At 43.9% G+C, this 21068-nt stretch overlaps 1 long non-coding RNA gene across 1 annotated transcript; it reads right to left on the reverse strand.

The window, feature by feature from the left end:
• Positions 1–118: 118 nt before the first annotated feature.
• Positions 119–20795, reverse strand: LOC114806366. The gene is made up of 3 exons (XR_003754393.1): positions 20695–20795; positions 20184–20298; positions 119–241 (listed from the first exon to the last, which is right to left on the reverse strand). It is a non-coding gene; the product is annotated as an uncharacterized LOC114806366 (long non-coding RNA).
• Between the last annotated feature and the right edge of the window lie 273 nt (positions 20796–21068).

Consider the following 21068-nt stretch of genomic DNA (forward strand, 5'->3'; position numbering starts at 1 on the left):
CTACTCTGACTAAAGAACCTCTCTCCTACATATCCAGTGCAGGGCTTTCCAACATACTTTGGTTTCTCTTAACACAAATTACCGGGATTAATTTCCAGCTCCTATCACATACCTGCAGATTATAGTTGTCTTGTTTTCTAGGCTTGTCTCTTGGGAAAGTTTCTCCTCTTGCAGTGAAGTGGAGGTTTAATGGCTCCTTTAAACACTGGTGGGGGCTTAATCCATTTCCAGGCCAGGGTAGCTGAGGAGAAATACATCAAGAGAACTTAGAGGAAACCAGCCCTAATGATTTCTATTTCAATACTTACTTGGAGAGTCAGCTCATGGTATTTCAGATAGATTTTGGTGTCCAGAGACACTAGGACAAATTCAAGAAGCAATTGTGGCAATCATTTAGCTCCTCACTCCATATGTTTGTGCTCTTCAGCATGGGGACTCTGTGTGGTTTTTAAAGCTTCTTGAAGGTGAGTGGACTGAGACAATCCTAGATGATGAGGGATCTCTGTAAAATCCCCATTGTGAAAAAAAATTCTAGAAAAGTTGAAAAATTGAAGGTAGTTACATAACAGCAGAGACTGGGCAAAGAACATCCTCCAAATGCATCCTCTAAATATGATCAAGCAACTAAGGGAGGTTAGTCAGTGAATGTTAAAAACTCTGTGGAGAAGCAATATTTTAGATCATCTTGGTACTGTGGCATTGTGAAACTTTAAATGATTCATTCTAATAAGGCAACAAGCAGGCTGTCATCCAATGGGTTTGATGTAATTTAATAAGTTTAATAGAGAAGCAGCTTGGCCTTGTAGATAGTTCATGGGCCTCGGAGTCACAAGGTCATAGGTTCTAATTCTGGCTCTACCACTTGTCTACTGTGTGACCTTGGACAAGCTATTTAATTTCTCTGTGCCTCATTTCCCTAATCTGTAAAATGGGGAATAAGACTGTAAACTTTTTGTGGGCCAGGCACTGCGTCCAACCTGATTAACTTGCATCTATCTCAGTGCTTAGTACAATACCTGGCAAATAATAAATGCATAACAAATAGCATAGAAAATAGCAGTCCATCTCCCTGTACATACCTGCTAGTTGCTCTGGAAAACTGATTGTAACTAGTATCAGAGAGTGAGAAGGAGGAAGCATAGAATTTTCATTGATGACCTACTGGATTTAAGGCCTGTATACCTGAAGCAAATGGTTCCAAAACCTACACTCCTACAATACTGCTCCAGGGCCCTAAATGGCATATGTTTGGCCAAAAAGAACAAATGGATCTCCCTAGGCACCAAACCCATTACCAAGGAGTGACTTAGCTCCAGAAAGGATAGATTCCATTAGTAAATAAAAAGGACTGCAACAGAACAAGGCAGACTTCTGCTTAAGGGTATGATTTAGAATCATAGATGCCCCCAAACCAATATTCACTGGGGACAAGACCAGGTTGAAGAGCCTCAGGCTGTTTGGTGTTGGGCAGGCATTTGGGAATAACAAGAAAACAGCAGGTGTTTCTCCTTTTCTTTTCTTTCTGGGCCTGAAATGATGTGGATTCGCCCTGTTATTTTTCTTCCCACTCAGTCTCTGCACTCTTAGCCCAACCAATCAAATCATGGACAGATGCTACTGTTCAGAATGGAAGACTCTGGAGGAAGAGAAGAAGAGAAATTACTCTTCCACTATTTTATAAGTATTTTTCTGTCTGCTCCTTTATATGCAAGATTTTAGCTCAGAAAATTTGTAATGTGCTCTTGTATTTTATCACTCTACCAATCAATGGGATTTACTAAATGCTTACTCTATGCAGAACTCTGTACTAAGCACCTGGGGTAGAATCCCCCGCGGGACCTAGTCGCTTCGCGGCCTTGCCCGCTCGAAGGACCCGCTGGGGCGTTTGGGCCGGTGCGCGCGGGCCGCCCCCCGACGCGTCTCCGGTCCCTCCCTCGGCTGAGGGGTCCAGGTCGGGTCCCAGGCGCCGGGGTGGCGTTCCGCGGACCCGGCCTCCACCTGTCGTGTGTCCCCGCTGCCGGGGCGGGTGGCAGTTTTTTCACACCAAGGGTCAGAAATGTGTGCGGAGATTTTCGGCGACGCGTTTTTTGGTGGCACTTAGTCTCTGGCGCGACCTCTCTGAGGGTGTCCTCCGTGAGCCGGGAGCAGCGAGGAGCGGGTCCTACCCCCGCCTGGCAGCCCGGGCTGCCCAGAGCTCTAGACCCTCCTCTGCCTGGACGCTGTCGGCCGACCCGCTTCCTGATGGCCTAGGGTGTCGGAGGTCCCCGCCGGGGCGGAGAGTGGCCGGGGGGGAGTGTGCGGGGTAGGTGGCTGTGTGTGTGTGTGTGTGTGGGCCTGTGACCCGTTCGTCCCAGCGCGAGCCGGCTTCCCCACCACCACCACCACCACCCCTGCCCCCGCCGCCCCACCTCTCTCCCCCGCGGGACCTAGTCGCTTCGCGGCCTTGCCCGCTCGAAGGACCCGCTGGGGCGTTTGGGCCGGTGCGCGCGGGCCGCCCCCCGACGCGTCTCCGGTCCCTCCCTCGGCTGAGGGGTCCAGGTCGGGTCCCAGGCGCCGGGGTGGCGTTCCGCGGACCCGGCCTCCACCTGTCGTGTGTCCCCGCTGCCGAGGCGGGTGGCAGTTTTTTCACACCAAGGGTCAGAAATGTGTGCGGAGATTTTCGGCGACGCGTTTTTTGGTGGGACTTAGTCTCTGGCGCGACCTCTCTGAGGGTGTCCTCCGTGAGCCGGGAGCAGCGAGGAGCGGGTCCTACCCCCGCCTGGCAGCCCGGGCTGCCCAGAGCTCTAGACCCTCCTCTGCCTGGACGCTGTCGGCCGACCCGCTTCCTGATGGCCTCTACAATATCGCCAAGATCCGCCCTTTCCTCTCCACCCAAACGGCTACCTTACTATTACGGGCTCTCGTTATATCCCGGCTAGACTACTGTGTCAGCCTTCTCTCTGACCTCCCTTCCTCCTCTCTCGCCCCGCTCCGGTCTATTCTTCACTCCGCTGCCCGGCTCATCTTCCTGCAGAAACGATCTGGGCATGTCACTCCCCTTCTTAAACAACTCCAGGGGTTGCCTATCGACCTCCGCTCCAAACAAAAACTCCTCACTCTAGGCTTCAAGGCTCTCCATCACCTTGCCCCTTCCTACCTCTCCTCCCTTCTCTCTTTCTACCGCCCACCCCGCACGCTCTGCTCCTCCGCCGCCCACCTCCTCACCGTCCCTCGGTCTCACCCATCCCGCCGTCGACCCCTGGGTCACGTCCTCCCACGGTCCTGGAACGCCCTCCCTCCTCACCTCCGCCAAACTGATTCTCTTTCCCTCTTCAAAACCCTACTTAAAAATCACCTCCTCCAAGAGGCGTTCCCAGACTGAGCTCCTCTTCCCCCTCTACTCCCTCTGCCATCCCCCCTTTACCTCTCCGCAGCTAAAGCCTCATTTTCCCCTTTTCCCTCTGCTCCTCCACCTCTCCCTTCCCATCCCCACAGCACTGTACTCGTCCGCTCAACTGTATATATTTTCGTTACCCTATTTATTTTGTTAATGAATTGTACATCGCCTTGATTCTATTTAGTTGCCATTGTTTTTACGAGATGTTCTTCCCCTTGACTCTGTTTATTGCCATTGTTCTTGTCTGTCCGTCTCCCCCGATTAGACTGTAAGCCCGTCAAACGGCAGGGACTGTCTCTATCTGTTGCCGACTTGTTCATCCCAAGCGCTTAGTACAGTGCTCTGCACATAGTAAGCGCTCAATAAATACTATTGAATGAATGAATGAATGAATGAATGATTCTTGCCATTTAAGGAGTTTGCAGTCAAGCTGGGGGAAATGGTCCTTAAGGGAAGTAACAGAGAATAAGGATATATACCTAGGTGTTTTTGGGGTGCAGGTTGGGGTGATTAATTGATTGATGGGAAGCAGGGAAGTAGCCTGGCCTACTGGAAGGAGTATGGGCCTGGGGGGTCAGAGGACCTGGGTAAATCCTGATTCTGAAACTTGTCTCTGTGTGATCTTGGACAGGTTATTCAACTTCTCTGTGCCTCATCATTACTATATTATTATTATTATCATTATTATTATTGTAATTATTTGGGTATCTCAGCACAACTCCTACCACTATTAGAAACACATACCCTGCTGATGTTGTGATTCTTTAATCAGAACTAAGAGAAGCAGCGTGGCTCAGTGGAAAGAGCACGGGCTTTGGAGTCAGAGGTCATGTGCTCAAATCCCGGCTCGGCCACTTGTCAGCTGTGTGACTTTGGGCAAGTCACTTAACTTCTCGGTGCCTCAATTACCTCATCTATAAAATGGGGATTAAGATTGTGAGCCCCACGTGGGAGAACCTGATTCCCCTGTGTCTACCCCAGCACTTAGAACAGTGCTCGGCACATAGTAAGTGCTTAACAAATACCAACATTATTATTAAGAAGGCCATAATGTTGATGCCAGGTCATTACTGAAGACACAGCACCACTTGGTAGTGCTCTGGTTCTCTGAGTAGCCTCTTTAGGAATTTCCCACTCTCTCTTTTTTTCCATAATATTTGTTAACTGCTTACTATGTACCAGGCACTGTAATAAGCGCTATGGTAGGTAAGAGATCATCAGCTCATATGGGGTTCACAGCTTAAAACCCCATTTTACAGATGAGGCAACTGAAGCACAGAGAGATTAAATGACTTTCCCAAGGTCACACAGCAGATAGGTGGCAGAGCCGGAATTAAAACGCAGATCCTCTGCCTCTCAGGCCCAAGTTCTTTCCACTAGGCCACACTGCTTCTCCCTCTATATGGGGAATGGGCCTTGAGAAGGTGTCCTAAAAATACCTGAGTCACCAAAACCAAAATGGGCTTGCCCAAGGCCCAGAAAGGTCAACATCTTACTCTTGAGGTTCCAAAACATACAGAGATTAATGAAACAATAAGAAAAAAAAATAGCATAACATGGAACATCAGAACACTATGTATCGAAGAGGACAGTTGCCCCCCAAAAGAAGGGCAGTTATGACTTAACTGACCATATATTGAGTTGTCATAATAATAATAATAATGATGGTATTTGTTAAGTGCTTACTATGTGCAAGCACTGTTCTAAGTGCTGGGGGGGATACAAGGCAATCAGGTTGTCCCATATGGGGCTCACAGTCTTAATCCCCATTTTACAGATGAGGGAAATGAGGCACGGAGAAGTGAAGTGACTTGCCCAAAGTCACACGGCTGATAAGTGGTGGGAGCCAGGATTAGAACCCATGACCTCTGACTCCCAAGCCCGGGCTCCTGCCATTGAGCCACTGCTAAACTAGACTTCCTGATGAAAGACAGCTCAAAGGGACAATTTCTGCCCTATGCTCTGGGGTTCTCTTCCCTTTTCACAACAGCTACTTTCAGGCCTTCCAAATAGGCTCAGGAGTATGAATGACCAAATGTTGATTGACTTTTAAAATTAAGAGCTCTTTGCTACCATCATCAAAGCACATGCCCCACAATGACCAATCTGATGAAAAAAATGAAAGTTTTTATAACGAATCAAGTCAGCAGATGTTCACTGTCATGGGAAAGCTCACCTCCTCCAGGAGGCATTCCCAGATTGAGCTCCCCTTTTCCTCTGTTCCTCCTCCCCTCCCCGTAGCCCCTACTCCCTCCCTCTGCTCTAACACCCTACCCGCCCCACAGCACAGTGTATACATGTACATATTTATTATTCTATTTATTTTATTAATGTGTATTTATCTATAATTCTATTTATTTATATGATACTATTGATGCCTGTCTACTTTTGTTTTGTTTTGTTGTCTGTCTCCCCCCTTCTAGACTGTGAGCCAATTGTTGGGTAGGTATTTTCTCTATTTGTTGCTGAATTGTACTTTCCAAACACTTAGTTCAGTGCTCTGCACAGTACGCGCTCAATAAATATGATTGAATGAATGAATGAAAGAATAGGAAATTTTGCTTTTAGATGGCCAAGACACTCTGCTTTTGCTATTTCAGATCCTAATGTGTTTGTATCTTTACAGATATTTTATATCTAGAAGCAGCAAGGCGTAGTGGATACAACATGGGCCTGGGAGTCAGGAGGACCTGAGTTCTAATTCCGCTCTACCACTTGTCTGCTGTGCAACGTGGGGCAGGTCACTTCACTTCTCCATGCCTCATTTATCTCATCTGCAAAACGGGGATTGAGATTTTGAGCCCTACAAGGGACAGGGACCGTGTCCAACTTGATTTGCTTGTATCTACCCCAGCGCTTACTTAGTATGGTGCCTGGTACATAGTAAGCACTTAAATACCACCATCATCATCAACATACGTATGCATTATAATTATATCTAATTGCATATGTCGCTATAGTTGCTAAAACATCTGCCCTGTAACCTAGATGGAGGAGGAATATTTTTGTCCTGAGTAGTAGAGATTTCTTCAAAACCGTCTTTGCTACTCTCTCCCTTCTGATTGCTACTTTCCTAGCTCCACCCTAACACTGGTCTTCCTAAGTGGGACTCTGCTCGCCTGGCCAGAACCATCCATATGTACTGGAAACAGCTACATCCCACACAGGGTGTGAACTTGGGAGGTGGGAACAAGGAATGATTTCTTTGGCTTCACTTTAACAGATGGTGTGGGGCAAGCTTAACTAAGAGGGCTGTGCTGTGACTATTTCTTCCACTTGGAAACATGGACATGAATTCAGCTCTTCTTTGAAAAGGGGTTGGAAGTCACTGGTTTATGGGGAAATGAGAAGGGCGTAATGTTATCATTAGTGTGCTATATTTTAGAGGGCTGTCCTAATTTTAGATGGTGGAGCTCTTAAGATCTGAAGGGATATCTGAAGGGATATCTGAAATAGTGGCAGTCTTAGGAAGTGTCTTCAATTCAGGATGGCTACAGTGAAAACAGGAGATTGGGGAGGGTGAGTGAGGTTTAAGAATACAGGATCCATGGGCATATCATAGAACCCTAGAATCCTGGAACTGGAAGGTGCTTCAAGGGTCATCTGGTCCAGCTCCCAGGCTCCAGGAAGGTCTCAAATTATTTCCTAGTCTTTTCTTAACAATCACTATCTGAACTCAGCAAGCAAAGCCGAGGTCCCTCTAGCAAAGCACACAGCCTGTTGAGGTCCTAGAAGTCTGTGAAGCCTCCCTTCATTCAATTTTGTTTATTATTTTCACCCAAGTTATAAATAATTGTAGGTTCACCTTCCCTATTAGACTGTAAATTCCTTACAGATAGGGAAGTTGTCCACAGAGAATAACGATAATAATAATTATTAATAATTGTGGTATTTGTTAAGTACTTACTATGTGCCAGGCACTAAGCGCTGGGGTGAATACGAGCAAATCTAGTTGGACACAGGGACAGAGTCCCTGTCCCATGTGGGGTTCGCTCTCTTTATCCCCTTTTTACAGATGAGGAAACTGAGGCTCAGAGAAATTAAGTGACTTGCCCAAGGCAGAGCTGGGATTAGAACCTAGGTCCTCTGACTCCCAGGCCCGGGTTCTTTACACTAGGCAATGCTGCTTCATATATTCTTTATAGGCTTCACTTATCAGGAATTAAGACCGAGAGTGAAATTACTTGAGCATCATAGGAATAAGAATCAAAAAATCAAGTCAAAAGACTGAGAATTAAATGACCAGTCACTTAGTTATTGTGTGCTTCTCAAGTATCTCATTCAGTGCACTGCATCAAGTGGGCACTCAGTAAATACTGCAACTCCTACTTTGACTACTATCATCATCAGAGGCCTCTCCTGTCCAGGCAGGACCTAGCAGAGGCTGCTGTAGTCCGCACAAACATTTGGAACGTGGTGGAAATCATTAACTGTTGGACTTTAGACTGGTCTCTTGTAACACTGAGAAGCCTATAATAGTGGATAGAGCACAGGCCTGGGAGTCAAAAGGTCACAAGTTCTAATCTGGCTTTGCCACTTATTTGCTGTGTGACCTTGAGCAAGTCACTTTGTTTCTCTGTGCCTCAGTTACCTCATCTGCAAAATGGGGACAGAGACTGTGAGCCCCCCATGGGACAGGGACTTTGTCCAACTCAGTTTGCTTGTATCCAATCTAGTATTTAGTACAGTGCCTGGCACATGTTAAGCGCTTGTCCAATACCATAATCATTATTATTATTGAGCCTGAAAAGGACTTTTTTCCACAGCTTACATTCTCTTCTTGTTTATATTATTGTTGGGTTTTCTTAGGATGTTGTTTTCAACATTTGCCATCATCTTTGCCCTCTCTCCACTGTTGCTCTCTTATTCTTTGATTCTTCACCTATGGATGGGCCAGGGACCATGTCCAATTTATACTCCACTGTGCTCTTCCTCAATGCTTAGTACAGTGCTCTGCACTCAGCAAGTGCTCAATAATAATTATCAAATTAATCAATCAGTAGTACTGTGTGCAAAACAATGTACTAAGCTCATGGGAGAGTACAGTAATATAGAGTTGGTAGTCATGATCCCAGCCCTCAAGGCTATTGGAGGAGCTCAGAATCTGTGGAGGAAATGAATGAGTGGAAATAGTCTGTGCATTTCCCTTGGAGCCTATTGTAGTGTATTATTACCCTGACAATCCTTCTCTTCAGCCAAAATTTCTCCTGCTTTAATTCAATTTCCCCTACCCTATTTCAAGGGATACATAGAACAAGTGGTCCCCAGGAAACCTCTCCTAAGATTTGAAAGCAGTGATTAAGACACTTTTTATCCTTTTATAGGCTAAATAACCCAATTCCTATAACTTTTCCTCTTGGGATCTTTTATTTAGGCCCCTAATTGCTTATAAACTTATCAAGGGCAGAGATCATGCCTTTTATACTTGGCCAAATGGTTAATATAGGGCTCTCCACTCAGGAGAAGCTCAATAAATACTATTTATTGATTAATTTCCATAGTTACTCTGCATCTTGAGCACACTAATAATACTATAATAAGGGTCTGCTGGTATGGAAACTTGGGGAAAAATCACTTCCTTAATACTGCTTGTCTTCCTTCTGTTACTCTTTCTCAGTTCTGTGGCAGCTTTCTACAAAACAGCTCTGCATTTCTGAATTATACTCAGCTTCTGGTCAGCAGTGACTCCCAGTTCTTTATCTGCTGAATTTCTGCCAGTTTTTTCTCAACCGGCATTTGTGTTTGTTTTTCCCAAGATACAGTGAGTTCTGACAGAATGTGTGTTTCCTCTAAGCATTTTGAATAAAAAGAAATAAAAAGTAATCACAGGATTAGGTAATGCTCTTCCAACATTGCTTGCCTGCCTGAAGACCACTCAACTTGGTGTTGGAAGATTGAAATCAATCAACCAACTGTGCTTATTGAGCACCTCATTGTGTGTAGAAAACTGTACTAAGTGCTTGGAAAAGTACTATATAAAAGAGTTGATAGACACATTCCCTGCCCATGATGAGCTAGACACAGGGAACTCCTGGCATACAAGTTTTCCTTATTGCTTAGTTCTCCAAATATGCAACACTTGCTTTAAAGGAGAACTTGGTTGTTTAATTTTAGGTTGATTGATTGATCAGGTGATCCATATCTGCCAGGTGATATCTAGACCTTAAGCTCCTCTAGATTGTAACTCATCATGGGCAGGAAGCATGCCTACCAATGCTGTTGTTCTCTCCCAGCTGATTAGTACAGTGCTCTGCACACAGTAAGTGTTCAACAAATACCACTGATTGAATGTCAATCTGGATAACATCCCAAGGCGGCTGTGCTCCGATTTCACAGTCATCTGGGGTCCTGCTAGCTCAGTTCTTGAGCCGCCACACTGGAAGGGAGGAAGAGACTGTGGGAGAAAGCCTGGGCTATGCTACATGGCATTTTCTTCAGAGCCCAGACCTGATGAAACCACTGGCTTCTGGGGTCTCAGGGCCACTGCCCCATACACAGCTTAAAGCAAGGCAGTGCCACTTTGGGGGGAGCTGCAGGTGGGTGCGTGTTTGCATGTGAGGTCCATGGAGGACTTGAAGGAGACCCCGGACAAAGGCTCATTCAGTCATACTCATCCTGGCCCTGGACCATCCTGGACCTGCCCTAACTGTTTGTGTCCCGATTTTGCAATTCTTATTCCACCTAAATCTCCTCTCCACAGATCAGAGCACTAATAATTTCCCATGCCACTCTGAACCTATTAGACACGACAAGTCAAATATGAATTTAAAGGCTTCTCTACTGTGAGGCAGTGAAATTCAATGTTAGGTTTTCTTAGCCCAATTAATGAGAATAGGCAAAAGAATCAAGCCTGAGAGTGGGAGCTGAACTCTCCCCCTTCCCTCCACCTCCTTCCAAAGCATCAAAAACCAGGTCACACTTGATCTTTTCTTTCGAGATTCTCATAGGTCAGAACAGGAATAGTAGATCTCAGAAGGAAGGGTCAGAAAATATTCCAGCTGATTCCAATGCTGTTACACTGCAGCTTGGGTGGAACCATTGGGAGCTCATGCAATCCCCCAAATACCTGCTCCTGCCTGGAGTCCGTTCAACAAAGGCCCACTCTCAGTGGGTCATCTGTTTAATGACCTCCCCCTTGCTGACACTTCCTTGCTGCTCTCCTGTGAAGCAGTCTAGTGATTAGCACTGGAGTGTCAGCGCTGAATCATTCTGGAAGGGATTCCAGCCCTCAACTCTGTCTGTGGGTTTGTCAGTTGGATTTGACCAGACTTGAATGGTCCACTCACCTGTCAGGAAAACAAAAGGGCCGTGGAGACTGATGGCTCCTATCAGTTGGGGCTTTTTTCAAAGACAGCTGCCAGCGTGGAATCTGAACAGATTGTGATGCCCACCCTTCATGGATTGAACTCCAAGCTCTCAGGGCTCTCAGTTCATGGCCACATATGGCACTTAATCTGCTTCATGAGTGACAGCAGCCAGTTTGTATGCTTCAGCACGGTAGGGTTCTCTGCCTCTTGGTTCCATAATTGAGTTGGATGTCTGCTTGCTGCTGATCTGCAATCTTTTAAAAAACTACGATTACAGTCAGGACTTTAGAGGCTGACTCTGAATTTGGTTTCCTTCTTAAACTGGTTGGTTCTTGTTTTCTGATTCATTTTTAGGGATCTTGGGATTAGGAATTCAAATAAATTACTGTCCCCACTTTCCTCCACTCTTGTTACCTTCTGGGTGCTTTATACTTTTGCCCAAAAAAGATGTTTTGTGCGGCACAGTGTCCCTTGGAAATCAGAAAATAAAATCAAAATCTACACTGTACCCATCATCACCATATTAATAGGGAACAATTTTTACATGGCAAATCTAGTCTTGAAGACCAGGATCTTATTGGTTTCCATATTGTTTATCTCTCCAAAGAAGAGGGTATTAGAGTGTACAAACATAAAATCCCATCATGACTTTGCTACTCAGCACCAGCTTCAGTTTCTTGTGAGCATAGGGTGATTGATTTTGTGCGCAATACAGCATAAAATTATTTTTCTTGTGGATAAATCAGTACTAATATCAAATGTAAACTTCATACTTTCTCCTTCTGGATCCCATCACAGTCCCAGCACCAGTAGATATTGAATCATACCAATGAAATCATGACTGTTTAGGAAATTCTCAAACTACAGAATAACATGGCATTCAGGGTCCCAGATAAGAAGTTTCAAATTATTTGCTTTAATAAGGATGGATTTGAAAAATGACAACAACAATAAAATGATGATATTTTCTAAGTGTTTACTATTTGCCAGGCACTGTTCTAAGAGCTGGGGTTAATAAGGATGGACACAATCATCCCTGTCCCATGCAGGGCCCACAGTCTTAATCCTCATTTTACAGGTGAGATAACTGAAGCATAGAGAAGATAATTGACTTGGTCACACAGGTCACACAGCAATAAGGTCACACAGCAAACAAATAGCAGCGCTGAGATTAGAACCCAGGTCCTTCAGACTCCCAAGCCTGTGCTCTATACCCACCTAACCCATGCTGCTTCTCTGAAATGTATGTTTCTGAAGAGTGAGTAAAGGGTGAAAGAAATTACAAATTTCATCAAGTAATCAGATATCCCACCCTACCTTTTGGGTTTTCTGTCTTCTTGGGATTTCTTGGGACTGCCTTAAAGAATGCGGGACGACGAGCCCAAATCTCCTTTAAATCAGATTTCAAAAAGGGTCTTTGCTGTGCCTTTAAGATTAGTCACCATGCTCCTTCTACCTAGAGCCTGCACCTTTCTTCTCCTTAGCACCACCCTGACACCCACTCCGGTCCTCGTTGCCCTCTCCTGTCAAATGTTCTCCAGATCCTTAAACACAAATCACTGAAAATAAATTCTCCTATTAGAAAAATATAGTCAGATGCATGGCTTTGGAGCAGTTGAGTTTCTTAACTTTAGAGAGGCTAATAGAAACCGTGGGGGGGGTCTAGCAAAAAGAGCATGAGCCTGGGAGACAGAGAACCCGAGTTCTAATCCCGGTTCCACCACTGTCTGCTGTGTGACCATGGGCAAGTCATTTAACTTCTTTGTGCCTCACTTTTCTCATCTGTAAAAATGGGGAATAAATCTTACCTAGACTCTGAGTGCCATGTGGGACAGGACCTGTGTCCAAACTGATAACCTTGTATCTACCCCAGGGCATAGAACAGTGCTTAGAACATAGAAAGTACTTAAAAAATACCATCATTATTAGTAATTATTATTATCTTCCTTGTAGTGAATAGTGGGAACTTCTTTGGCCTTCCTCATGCCTTATATCACATTCACTTGCATAATTGATTATGTACTCCCCCCTCTTGGTTTTGTAGTAGAAGAGATAGTCTCCAGGATCCCCTTACCTTTCTCTTCCTTTTCCCCTCCTTACCTCCTCTTCCTTTTCTTCTCTTTTTCCTCTTGTTTTCTTTAGTACTAGACCTAATTCCCCATGTAGTAGCCCCTCCCCTATTTTGACGTTACCAAAATTAAGGCAAAAATTGGGACAGTTAATCAAGTAAATACAAAATTCAAACTAAATTACATCTTTTTTGAAGCTAGTGATTTGAATGATCTTTCCAAATATGCCCCCTGCATTTAGAGAGTGAAGATATAGCTCAAAATGGCCACCACACACATAGATTTGACTTGCTATTCTGATTGTCTACTACCAAAGGAAACCCTATTTGACATTATGGAATGCAGGGGGTTAAACCATGTTGCTGTGCTCTCTGTCATATGGCAAAACCAAGAGCTGTGAATGGAACTCACAGCAGGTTGGAGAAGTGACTCAGTGCTATTAGCGTTTCTGTGGGATTTATACATTTGAGATATTTATGGGACTCGACTTGAAAACATTAATGAGACAGTGAAGGGTGAGCACAAGACTGAATGCCAGACAATGGAGTCTAATCACCACATAGATGTTTCAGGGGCAACAGGTAACATGTCTCAGGAGAGTTCTGTTGTTAACCAAGCAGCACCTTCAGCCTCCCACCCCCTAGTTACATATTACACCAGGGCCTCTCTGACATTTTCTTCCTTCTACATAAACATATCTCTATTTGAAATTTTCTTATTCAGCATACTAGATAAACCTAGCCTAATTCTTAACTACTGAACTTCTGAAATTGGAAATGGGGTTCACAGATGGTGGCTGTTGGCAATTTCTGGCCCCCCTAAATTTGTTACCGCCCCCCCCCAAATAGCTTCAATAATAATGAATCTAATTACTGTATTTGTTGATTGTTTACTCTGTGCTAAGCACTGGAATAAGCCCTGGGGTAAATTCAAGATAATCAGGTTGGACACAGTCCCTGTGCCACATGAGACTCACAGCCTAAGTATGAGAGAGAACAGATACTGAACCCTCACAGATGAGGAAGGAAGCCTGAGGCACTCTCAGCACCACAGCACTTATGTACAGATGCACTAGATGGAAAGAAAAGCTGAGCTTTTGAGTCTTTACAAAGACAGAGCCCCTGCACCTGACTGAAACTTCTATGAGGACTAAATGTATCCCTTTTTCCACAAACCAAAAGGCGTGATACACTGAGTCCATTCATATGGTTAAATTAAGGTTCTTTTGTTTAACTGAATCTTAATATAGCTCATTGAATGGCAGTGATCCCTTAGCTTTATTTCCATCATCTTAACTCTTTGCAGCAACAATGAGCTATGTACAATCATCTATGTGCCATTTTCAAACAGGATGTTATTCAAACTCTTCTCTGGAATCAGTGTTTCGATTCATCCTATTTGCTACCTGGAGGGATAATTTGTCAAATACCATCAGATGCAATTTGAAAACTTTTCAGCAGTTTACTGAGGAAGGATAATGTCCTTCCAATCCTGGATCCTTGATTTATTGGAAAAATTCATGTTTTCATTTAATCTTTTCTTTTAATGGTATTTGTTAAGATCTTACTATGTGCCAAGCACTGTACACGAGGCTGGGAAAGAAAAAAGCTAATTAGGTTGGACACAATCCATGACCCACATAGGGCCCAAAGCCTTAATCCCCATTTTAATCCCATCTTCCCCATGGGAAGCAGTATGGCTCAGTGGAAAGAGCACGGGCTTGGGAGTCAGAGGTCATGGGTTCGAATGCCAGCTCTGCCACTTGGCAGCTGTGTGACTGTGGGCAAGTCACTTAACTTCCCTGTGCCTCAGTTACCTCATCTGTAAAATGGGGATGAAGACTGTGAACGTCATGTGGGACAACCTGATTACCCTGTATCTACCCCACTGCTTAGAACAGTGCTTTGCACATAGTAAGTGCTTAACAAATATCAACATTATTATTTTACAGATGAGGTAACTGAGGCATAGATAAGTGAAGTGACTTGCCCAAATTCATACATAGCAGACAGGTGGCAGAGGTGGAATTAGAACCCAGGTCCTTTTAACTCCCCAGTTGGTCTAACTTCTGACTTCCATTAGACCATGCTGCTTCCCTAATGTTGGGGTGACACACCCCAAATAATCTTGAATAGAATGCCTTTAGTAGTAATAGTAATAGCAGTAGTAATTAAATTTATTGAGCTCTCACTTGCAGGGATTGTCCCTATTGCTGAATTGTACTTTCCAAGCAATTAGTACAGTGTTCTGCACACAGAAAGCACTCAAAAGATACAATTGAATGAATTGAATGAATGGATGAACTGAATGAGACAGTTGTAAAGTACAGAATAACAAAGTGATACACACTCCCTGCCCACAAGGAGACAGATGTAAAAAAATATTTACAGCTAGAGTAGTCAAAAATAAATGAAGTGGAAATATGTGCATGAGTGCTAAGGAGGATGTAAGTGAGTTCATAAACGCTAAGGTTGGCTAAAGGGATGATGTGGCTCAGGGAAATTAATCAGGGATATCTTGTTGGAGGAGGTGGGATTCTAGGAGGGGAGGGGGTGGCCATCGACTGTTGGATGTGAGAAAGGAGGGAGTTTCAAGAGAAGCAGCAAGGCCTAGTGGATAGAGCATGGGCCTGGGAGTCAAAAGGGCCTGGGTTTTAATCCTGACTCTGCCTCTTGTCTGCTATGTGACAAGACACAGCAGTCATGTTTAGGAAAGTCATGTAAGTTCTCTGTGCCTCAGTGTTCTCGTCTGTAAAATGGGGATTAAGACTGTGAGCCCTCTGTGAGCCTTCTGTGTCCAACCTGATTATCTCATATCTACCACAGTGCTTAGAACAGTGTCTGGAGCACAGTAAGTGCTTAACAAATACCAAAATTATTATTATTAGGTATGCCTTGGAGTGGGGAGAGACAAGAGACAGGGAGTTCAGTGAGGAGGCAGATGCAGTAGTCAAGGCAGGATAGGATAAGTGTTTGAATCAGCAGGGTGGCAGTCTGGATGGAGAGGAAAAGGCAGATTTTAGCAATGTTGGGAAGATAGAACTGACAGGATTTGGTGACAGATTGAATATGTGAGTAGAACAAGAGAGATAAGTCAAGGACAATGCCAATGTTCCGGGCTTATGAGACAGGGAGTATTATCCACAGTGATGAGAAAGACATGAGGAGGACAGCTTTGGGGTGGGAAGATAAGTAGTTCACTTTTGGACATCTGTGGCTCAAGAATATCTCTAAACAAGTCTCTGTCCAAATCTGTATGGGGTGGGTGATTTTTGAGATTTTTTTTCTCTAAAGAAGATATCTCTGAACAGTTGACATAGGCCAACTCTAAAGTTTGGATCCATAATAGTGTTTTCTGGGAGAGTATGAGACTGACAGAGATGATATCTGAGAAGCACTAGTGAATCCCTCCCAAGAGTCTGCCTCATGAGCCATGATATTAGTGCATCTGACTATAGACAAATAACATTTCATGCTTTCCCCTAAGGAGAGTTCTCTGTGCTCACTTGTAATGCACCTCCAGACCTAAAATGATTCTAAAATCCCACCCTTATCCATACTATCCAATTGCATGCAATGCATATAATGGCATGGACCTTCTGCAAACAGCTGATTAACCAATCCTATTTATTGACCATTCAATGTGTGCAAAACACTGTGCTCAGATTTTGGGGGAGGACTGGGTGCTTCTCCGCCAAAAGGAGTGAAGAATTTTATCTGAAGGTGCATGCACAAGCACCAGGCGCTGACCCATTTTTGCGGTGAATTTAGTTCCTTTTTCAAGTTTAGCAGTTTGACCGAAATGATGCTGATTAGAGCAGGCTTTTAGTGTTTAGATACTAGGTGGAATGGGTGGGGCTTGTGTGGGAAGCATCTTTCTGGCTAATTTTCCCTACCATGTTGCTATGAGTAAAAGAAAGGCTTGGTCGCCAGAATGGAAAGTTTCATTGCAGGGAGCAGGGCTAGGTAAGAAGTGTGATATTTGTAAAGCACTTATTAAATGCCAGCCACTGTACTAAATGCTGGGTTTGATACAAGCAAATAGGTTGGAAAGTAGTCCTTGTCCATCATGAGACTCACAATCTTAATCCCCATTTTACAGAAGAGGTAACTGTGGGACAGAGAAGTGAAGTGATGTGAACCAGTTCACACAGCAGAGGGGTGGTGGAACAGGGATTAGAATCCATGACTTCCTAACTCCAAGGCCCAAGCTCTATCTGCAGAGTGGTTATGGAGAGTGGAATGTGGAGGGAGGACCAGACCTGTTTTATCATACTTTGAGGCCCAAGTCCATCCATGCTTTTTCCATATCCCAGTCCTGACCCCTGACCTTACTGCATCCCTAGAGAGATTTCACTGCCTTCCTTGAGATCCATGTAGGCTACCAACAGGGTGAAGGAAGAAGTGCAAAGCCTCTCTTCCATGCAGTTGTCAATCAGACTGATTCCGGGTCAATTAGGAGGTGCTCCTGACCATGAACATGAGTTCATATCCACAGAAGATCAAACAATATCCACATCCACAGAGGATCAAACGAACAGCTTTTCGTCAATACAGGGTAACTACAATAGAGGAAATGACTGCAAATCCCTCCTTTGTTGGTCTGGAATCGAAGCTGTTTCACATACACTAAAGCTGCTGAACATTCCAAGCGCTTTTGTGGTGTGGGAAGCATAAAATGCAGCAGAAGAAAAGATAGTGTCTAAAACTGGAGTCTGTTAATTTTCATTCATGGATATGTAATGTAGCCAATTAGAGCCTATGATAGGAAATTAAAAGAACTACCAGAAGTTCCCTGTGCCACTAGTGTTATGATGTAGCCATTATGGCCATACATGGGTCCTGCATGTAAAAACCCTTAACAATGTGCTGTACCTCTCCCCTTCTACTCCCTGCCCAGTGGGAACATAACTGGCAGTGTGTGAGGGTACGTGAGTGGCAGGATGCAACTCACAAGCACTGTGATCAATTCCTTGGTGTAGATTCTTTCTCCTGAAGCAATCAGGACTGAGGCTCTACCCCTGTGCCCAATAGAAAACTCCAACAACCTGGTGATGGATGAAAATCTTGCAAGATTGTGAATCTTGTCACATGCCTCTGTGATCCTGAATGAAGGTGGAAACCGTGGCCTGTTTTTGTCAGGTATAGATAGCTCCCTAATGGCCAAAAGGCATGACTCTCTGATCATTATGTTTGTGCACTTGACAAATAGATTGGGACCTTTAGTCAGTTTAGTCTACTGTAACTCCTCATGAAATTGAGACTTTAGAATTGAGGATGCTTTAGATACTTTTATTGCACTTACTAAGCATTTTCTATGTGTCTGACACTGTACTAAGCACTGAGGAAAATAGAAGATAATCAGGTTGGACACAGTCCCTGTTCCACATGGGACTCACAGTCCATGTTGGAGAGAGGAGGGATTAGCCCACATATTACAGATGAGGTAACTGAGGCAGAAAGAAGTTAAGTGACTTGTTCAAGGTCACATGACAAGCAAGTAGCAGAGCTGGGATTAGAACCTAGGTCCTCTGACTCACAGGCCCATGCTCTTTTCATTAGACCACACTGCTTCCCATTGAGAGAGAAGGCATTAAATCTCTAGGAGAGGATCCCTCTGGACCATCCAAAGATTTTCACGTGGAGAGATTTGAGCAGGGGAGGGGAGAAGCAGGGAGGAGAGGTTGGACTCTTGGGCTCAAAGCTCACAGAAAGTTTCCACTAATGAATACAATCCAGGAGAAAAGAAACAGTAATAATGCTAAAATTCTTGTCAAATAAATTGAGAGGTAGTTGCAGGATGAACCCTGCTTTAACATCTGTGAGAAGATTATTCCCTCTCAAATGCCAAAAAGAAGGCAATAAAATGGATGATAAACATCCTTTCTTTTTCCCTTTGATTTTGCTTACAGACATTCAGGTTTTAGCTATCCAGCTGCTGATACTGTAAAAATGTTGCTTGGCAACATGATAATGGAGAGGAAAAAAGATGCCTGAAAACATTAGGGGTTTTGTCTTTAGAAATGTACTAGTTCAGCACACGCTACCTCCCACCGTTCAATTTAGAAAGGGGGAAAAAAACCCCACCTTGTAATAATTTTCTCTTAGCAGGGTCTGGCTGTCTGAAATGAGAAGATTTTGGGAACTGGGATATGAGGACACCCCAGACACATCTGAGATTTCCCAGAGAGAGCCATCTTGAAGATACAAGGCTGCCGACCTCTCCTCTGAGTTCCAATTTGATTTTTGGAATAGAAGTTAGGTGGGGAATTAAATAGCAGGCCTCCAATTTGGTAAAACACTGCTTTAGTTTATCCAGGGCCTCTCAAATGCTCTTCTGTTATATTAATGCTGTAAACTGTGAGATGGAACCAACATGAATCAGCTTCATATTTAATAAACCATGAGGGGAGAGTGAAGTACTGGGAAAAAGCTTATCAGCATGGTAGGAAAATCCCAGGCCACTAAAGAATTTACTAACCAGTAAAGCTATTTTATAATCCATTCATTTTTAGTAACCGTGTGTCAGGGCATAATTTAATTACTGATGGTTTAATACAAAGACAACATTCAAATTAAGGTGGATCATGGACTATCCCACAGTCCAGACTGGAGTTTGTTTCTGCACTTTCTCCCGGCAGGAAGACTTTGACCCATTTTGCCTGGATTCCTCTCTTTTCTTCTTTTTTAATTTGCTCTGACCCCTTACTGGATAATTTAGTAATTCTGGCCAAAATTTCCATCGATTATCATGGGACACTATGATTTACTCCATTCTCTAAAGCATTTTCTATGCTCCTCTCAACCTTTATGCATAGTGCAGATCTTCATGGATTCCAGTTCTGCTATAGATGTCCTGTCTCTCCAGGTTCTTCTTATAGCACATCCCATTGTTGGTGCTCATTATTTTGTAAAGTATGCAACCCCAAATTCAGCATTGCACTCATAGTAAGTACCAATACATATTTGTGCCTCAGTTTACTCATCTGTAAAGTGGAGGTTAAATCCTACTCCCTCCAACCTAAACTGTGAGCCCATTGTGGACAGGGACTGTGTTCAAATTGAGAACCTTATATCTAACCCAGTTCTTAGAACAGAAAGAGCATGGGCTTGGGAGACAGAAGGACCTGGGTGCTAATCCTACTCTGGTCACTTGTCTGCCATATGACCTGAGGTAAGACACTTCACTTCTTTGTGCCTTTCATCTGTAAAATGGGGATTAAGAATCTGAGCCCCATGTGGGATAGGGACTTGTATTGACCCCAACATTTAGAACACTGCTTGACACATAGTAAGTGCTTAACAAATACCACCATCATCATATTAAGCACTTCAGAAACAAAAACCACAATTATTTATAATTCTCCTGAAAGATATGAGATTCATTCTTCCAAAGCCTCAGATTAACATAAACAGTTACTATAGTACTCACCTGTTCCACTGCCAAGCACCTGTGACCAAGTAGTTTCCTGCCAAAGTGCAGCCCGTTGAGTCCACAAAGTCTGGGCTATCAGAAGAACATCCGCTGAATCTCTAATAGTGCCCTTCTGAAAAGCATAAGGAAAACCAGCATTATGGCAGAAATGACTGAATAATCACTATAAAAAATCAGAAACTTTTGTGATCCTCACATATATTTGGACAAGAGAGGTAAGGAGGCAAAGGAGAAAACATCAACAGGAGCAACCAACACTAAATATAGCAATACAATAAGAGACAACCTTTTTGTATGGTTAAAATGCTGACTGTGGATTCCACACACTCACACCCATCCCCCTTCAAGGGCACTACGAAGGCAACTCTATAGATTTAAATGGAAATGTTCACATTTTAACCATCTTGTAGTAAGAGTTAAGCCTTGAATTTAAATTCCTACCCTCTACTGATAACATTGTTTCTTGATAGCTACTTATACATTAGTTTGTTACTTATTAAGCACTTACCATTTGCCAAGCACTCTGCCAATTGTCAGGGTAGAGAGAGGATAAACATTCAGACCCACTCCATGCCTCACAAGGGGCTCACAATCTATGTAGGGAAGGGCAGTCACCTAGAAAAGAAAAATGAATTAGTGATTACATATTAGAGAATGGATGCATAAAGAAAAATACAAGCATCCAAAATTAAGAATTAAGATAGGAAGATAAACAGTACTTGGAGGAGGCATTCCTGACATACCTCCAGGAACTATGGAGTTCCACCACTTTCTCATGTTTCTAGTTATTCCAAAAGCTCTAAAAAGTTTTTTTTTTCCTTTGCCTACTGTTCCTACTGGAGACAGAGTCTGCTCTGCGGCAAGGTCGGGGGAAAGAGGCGA

The sequence above is a fragment of the Ornithorhynchus anatinus genome, chromosome X1, assembly GCF_004115215.2.
Source record: "Ornithorhynchus anatinus isolate Pmale09 chromosome X1, mOrnAna1.pri.v4, whole genome shotgun sequence".
NCBI classification, from domain to species: Eukaryota; Metazoa; Chordata; class Mammalia; order Monotremata; family Ornithorhynchidae; genus Ornithorhynchus; species Ornithorhynchus anatinus.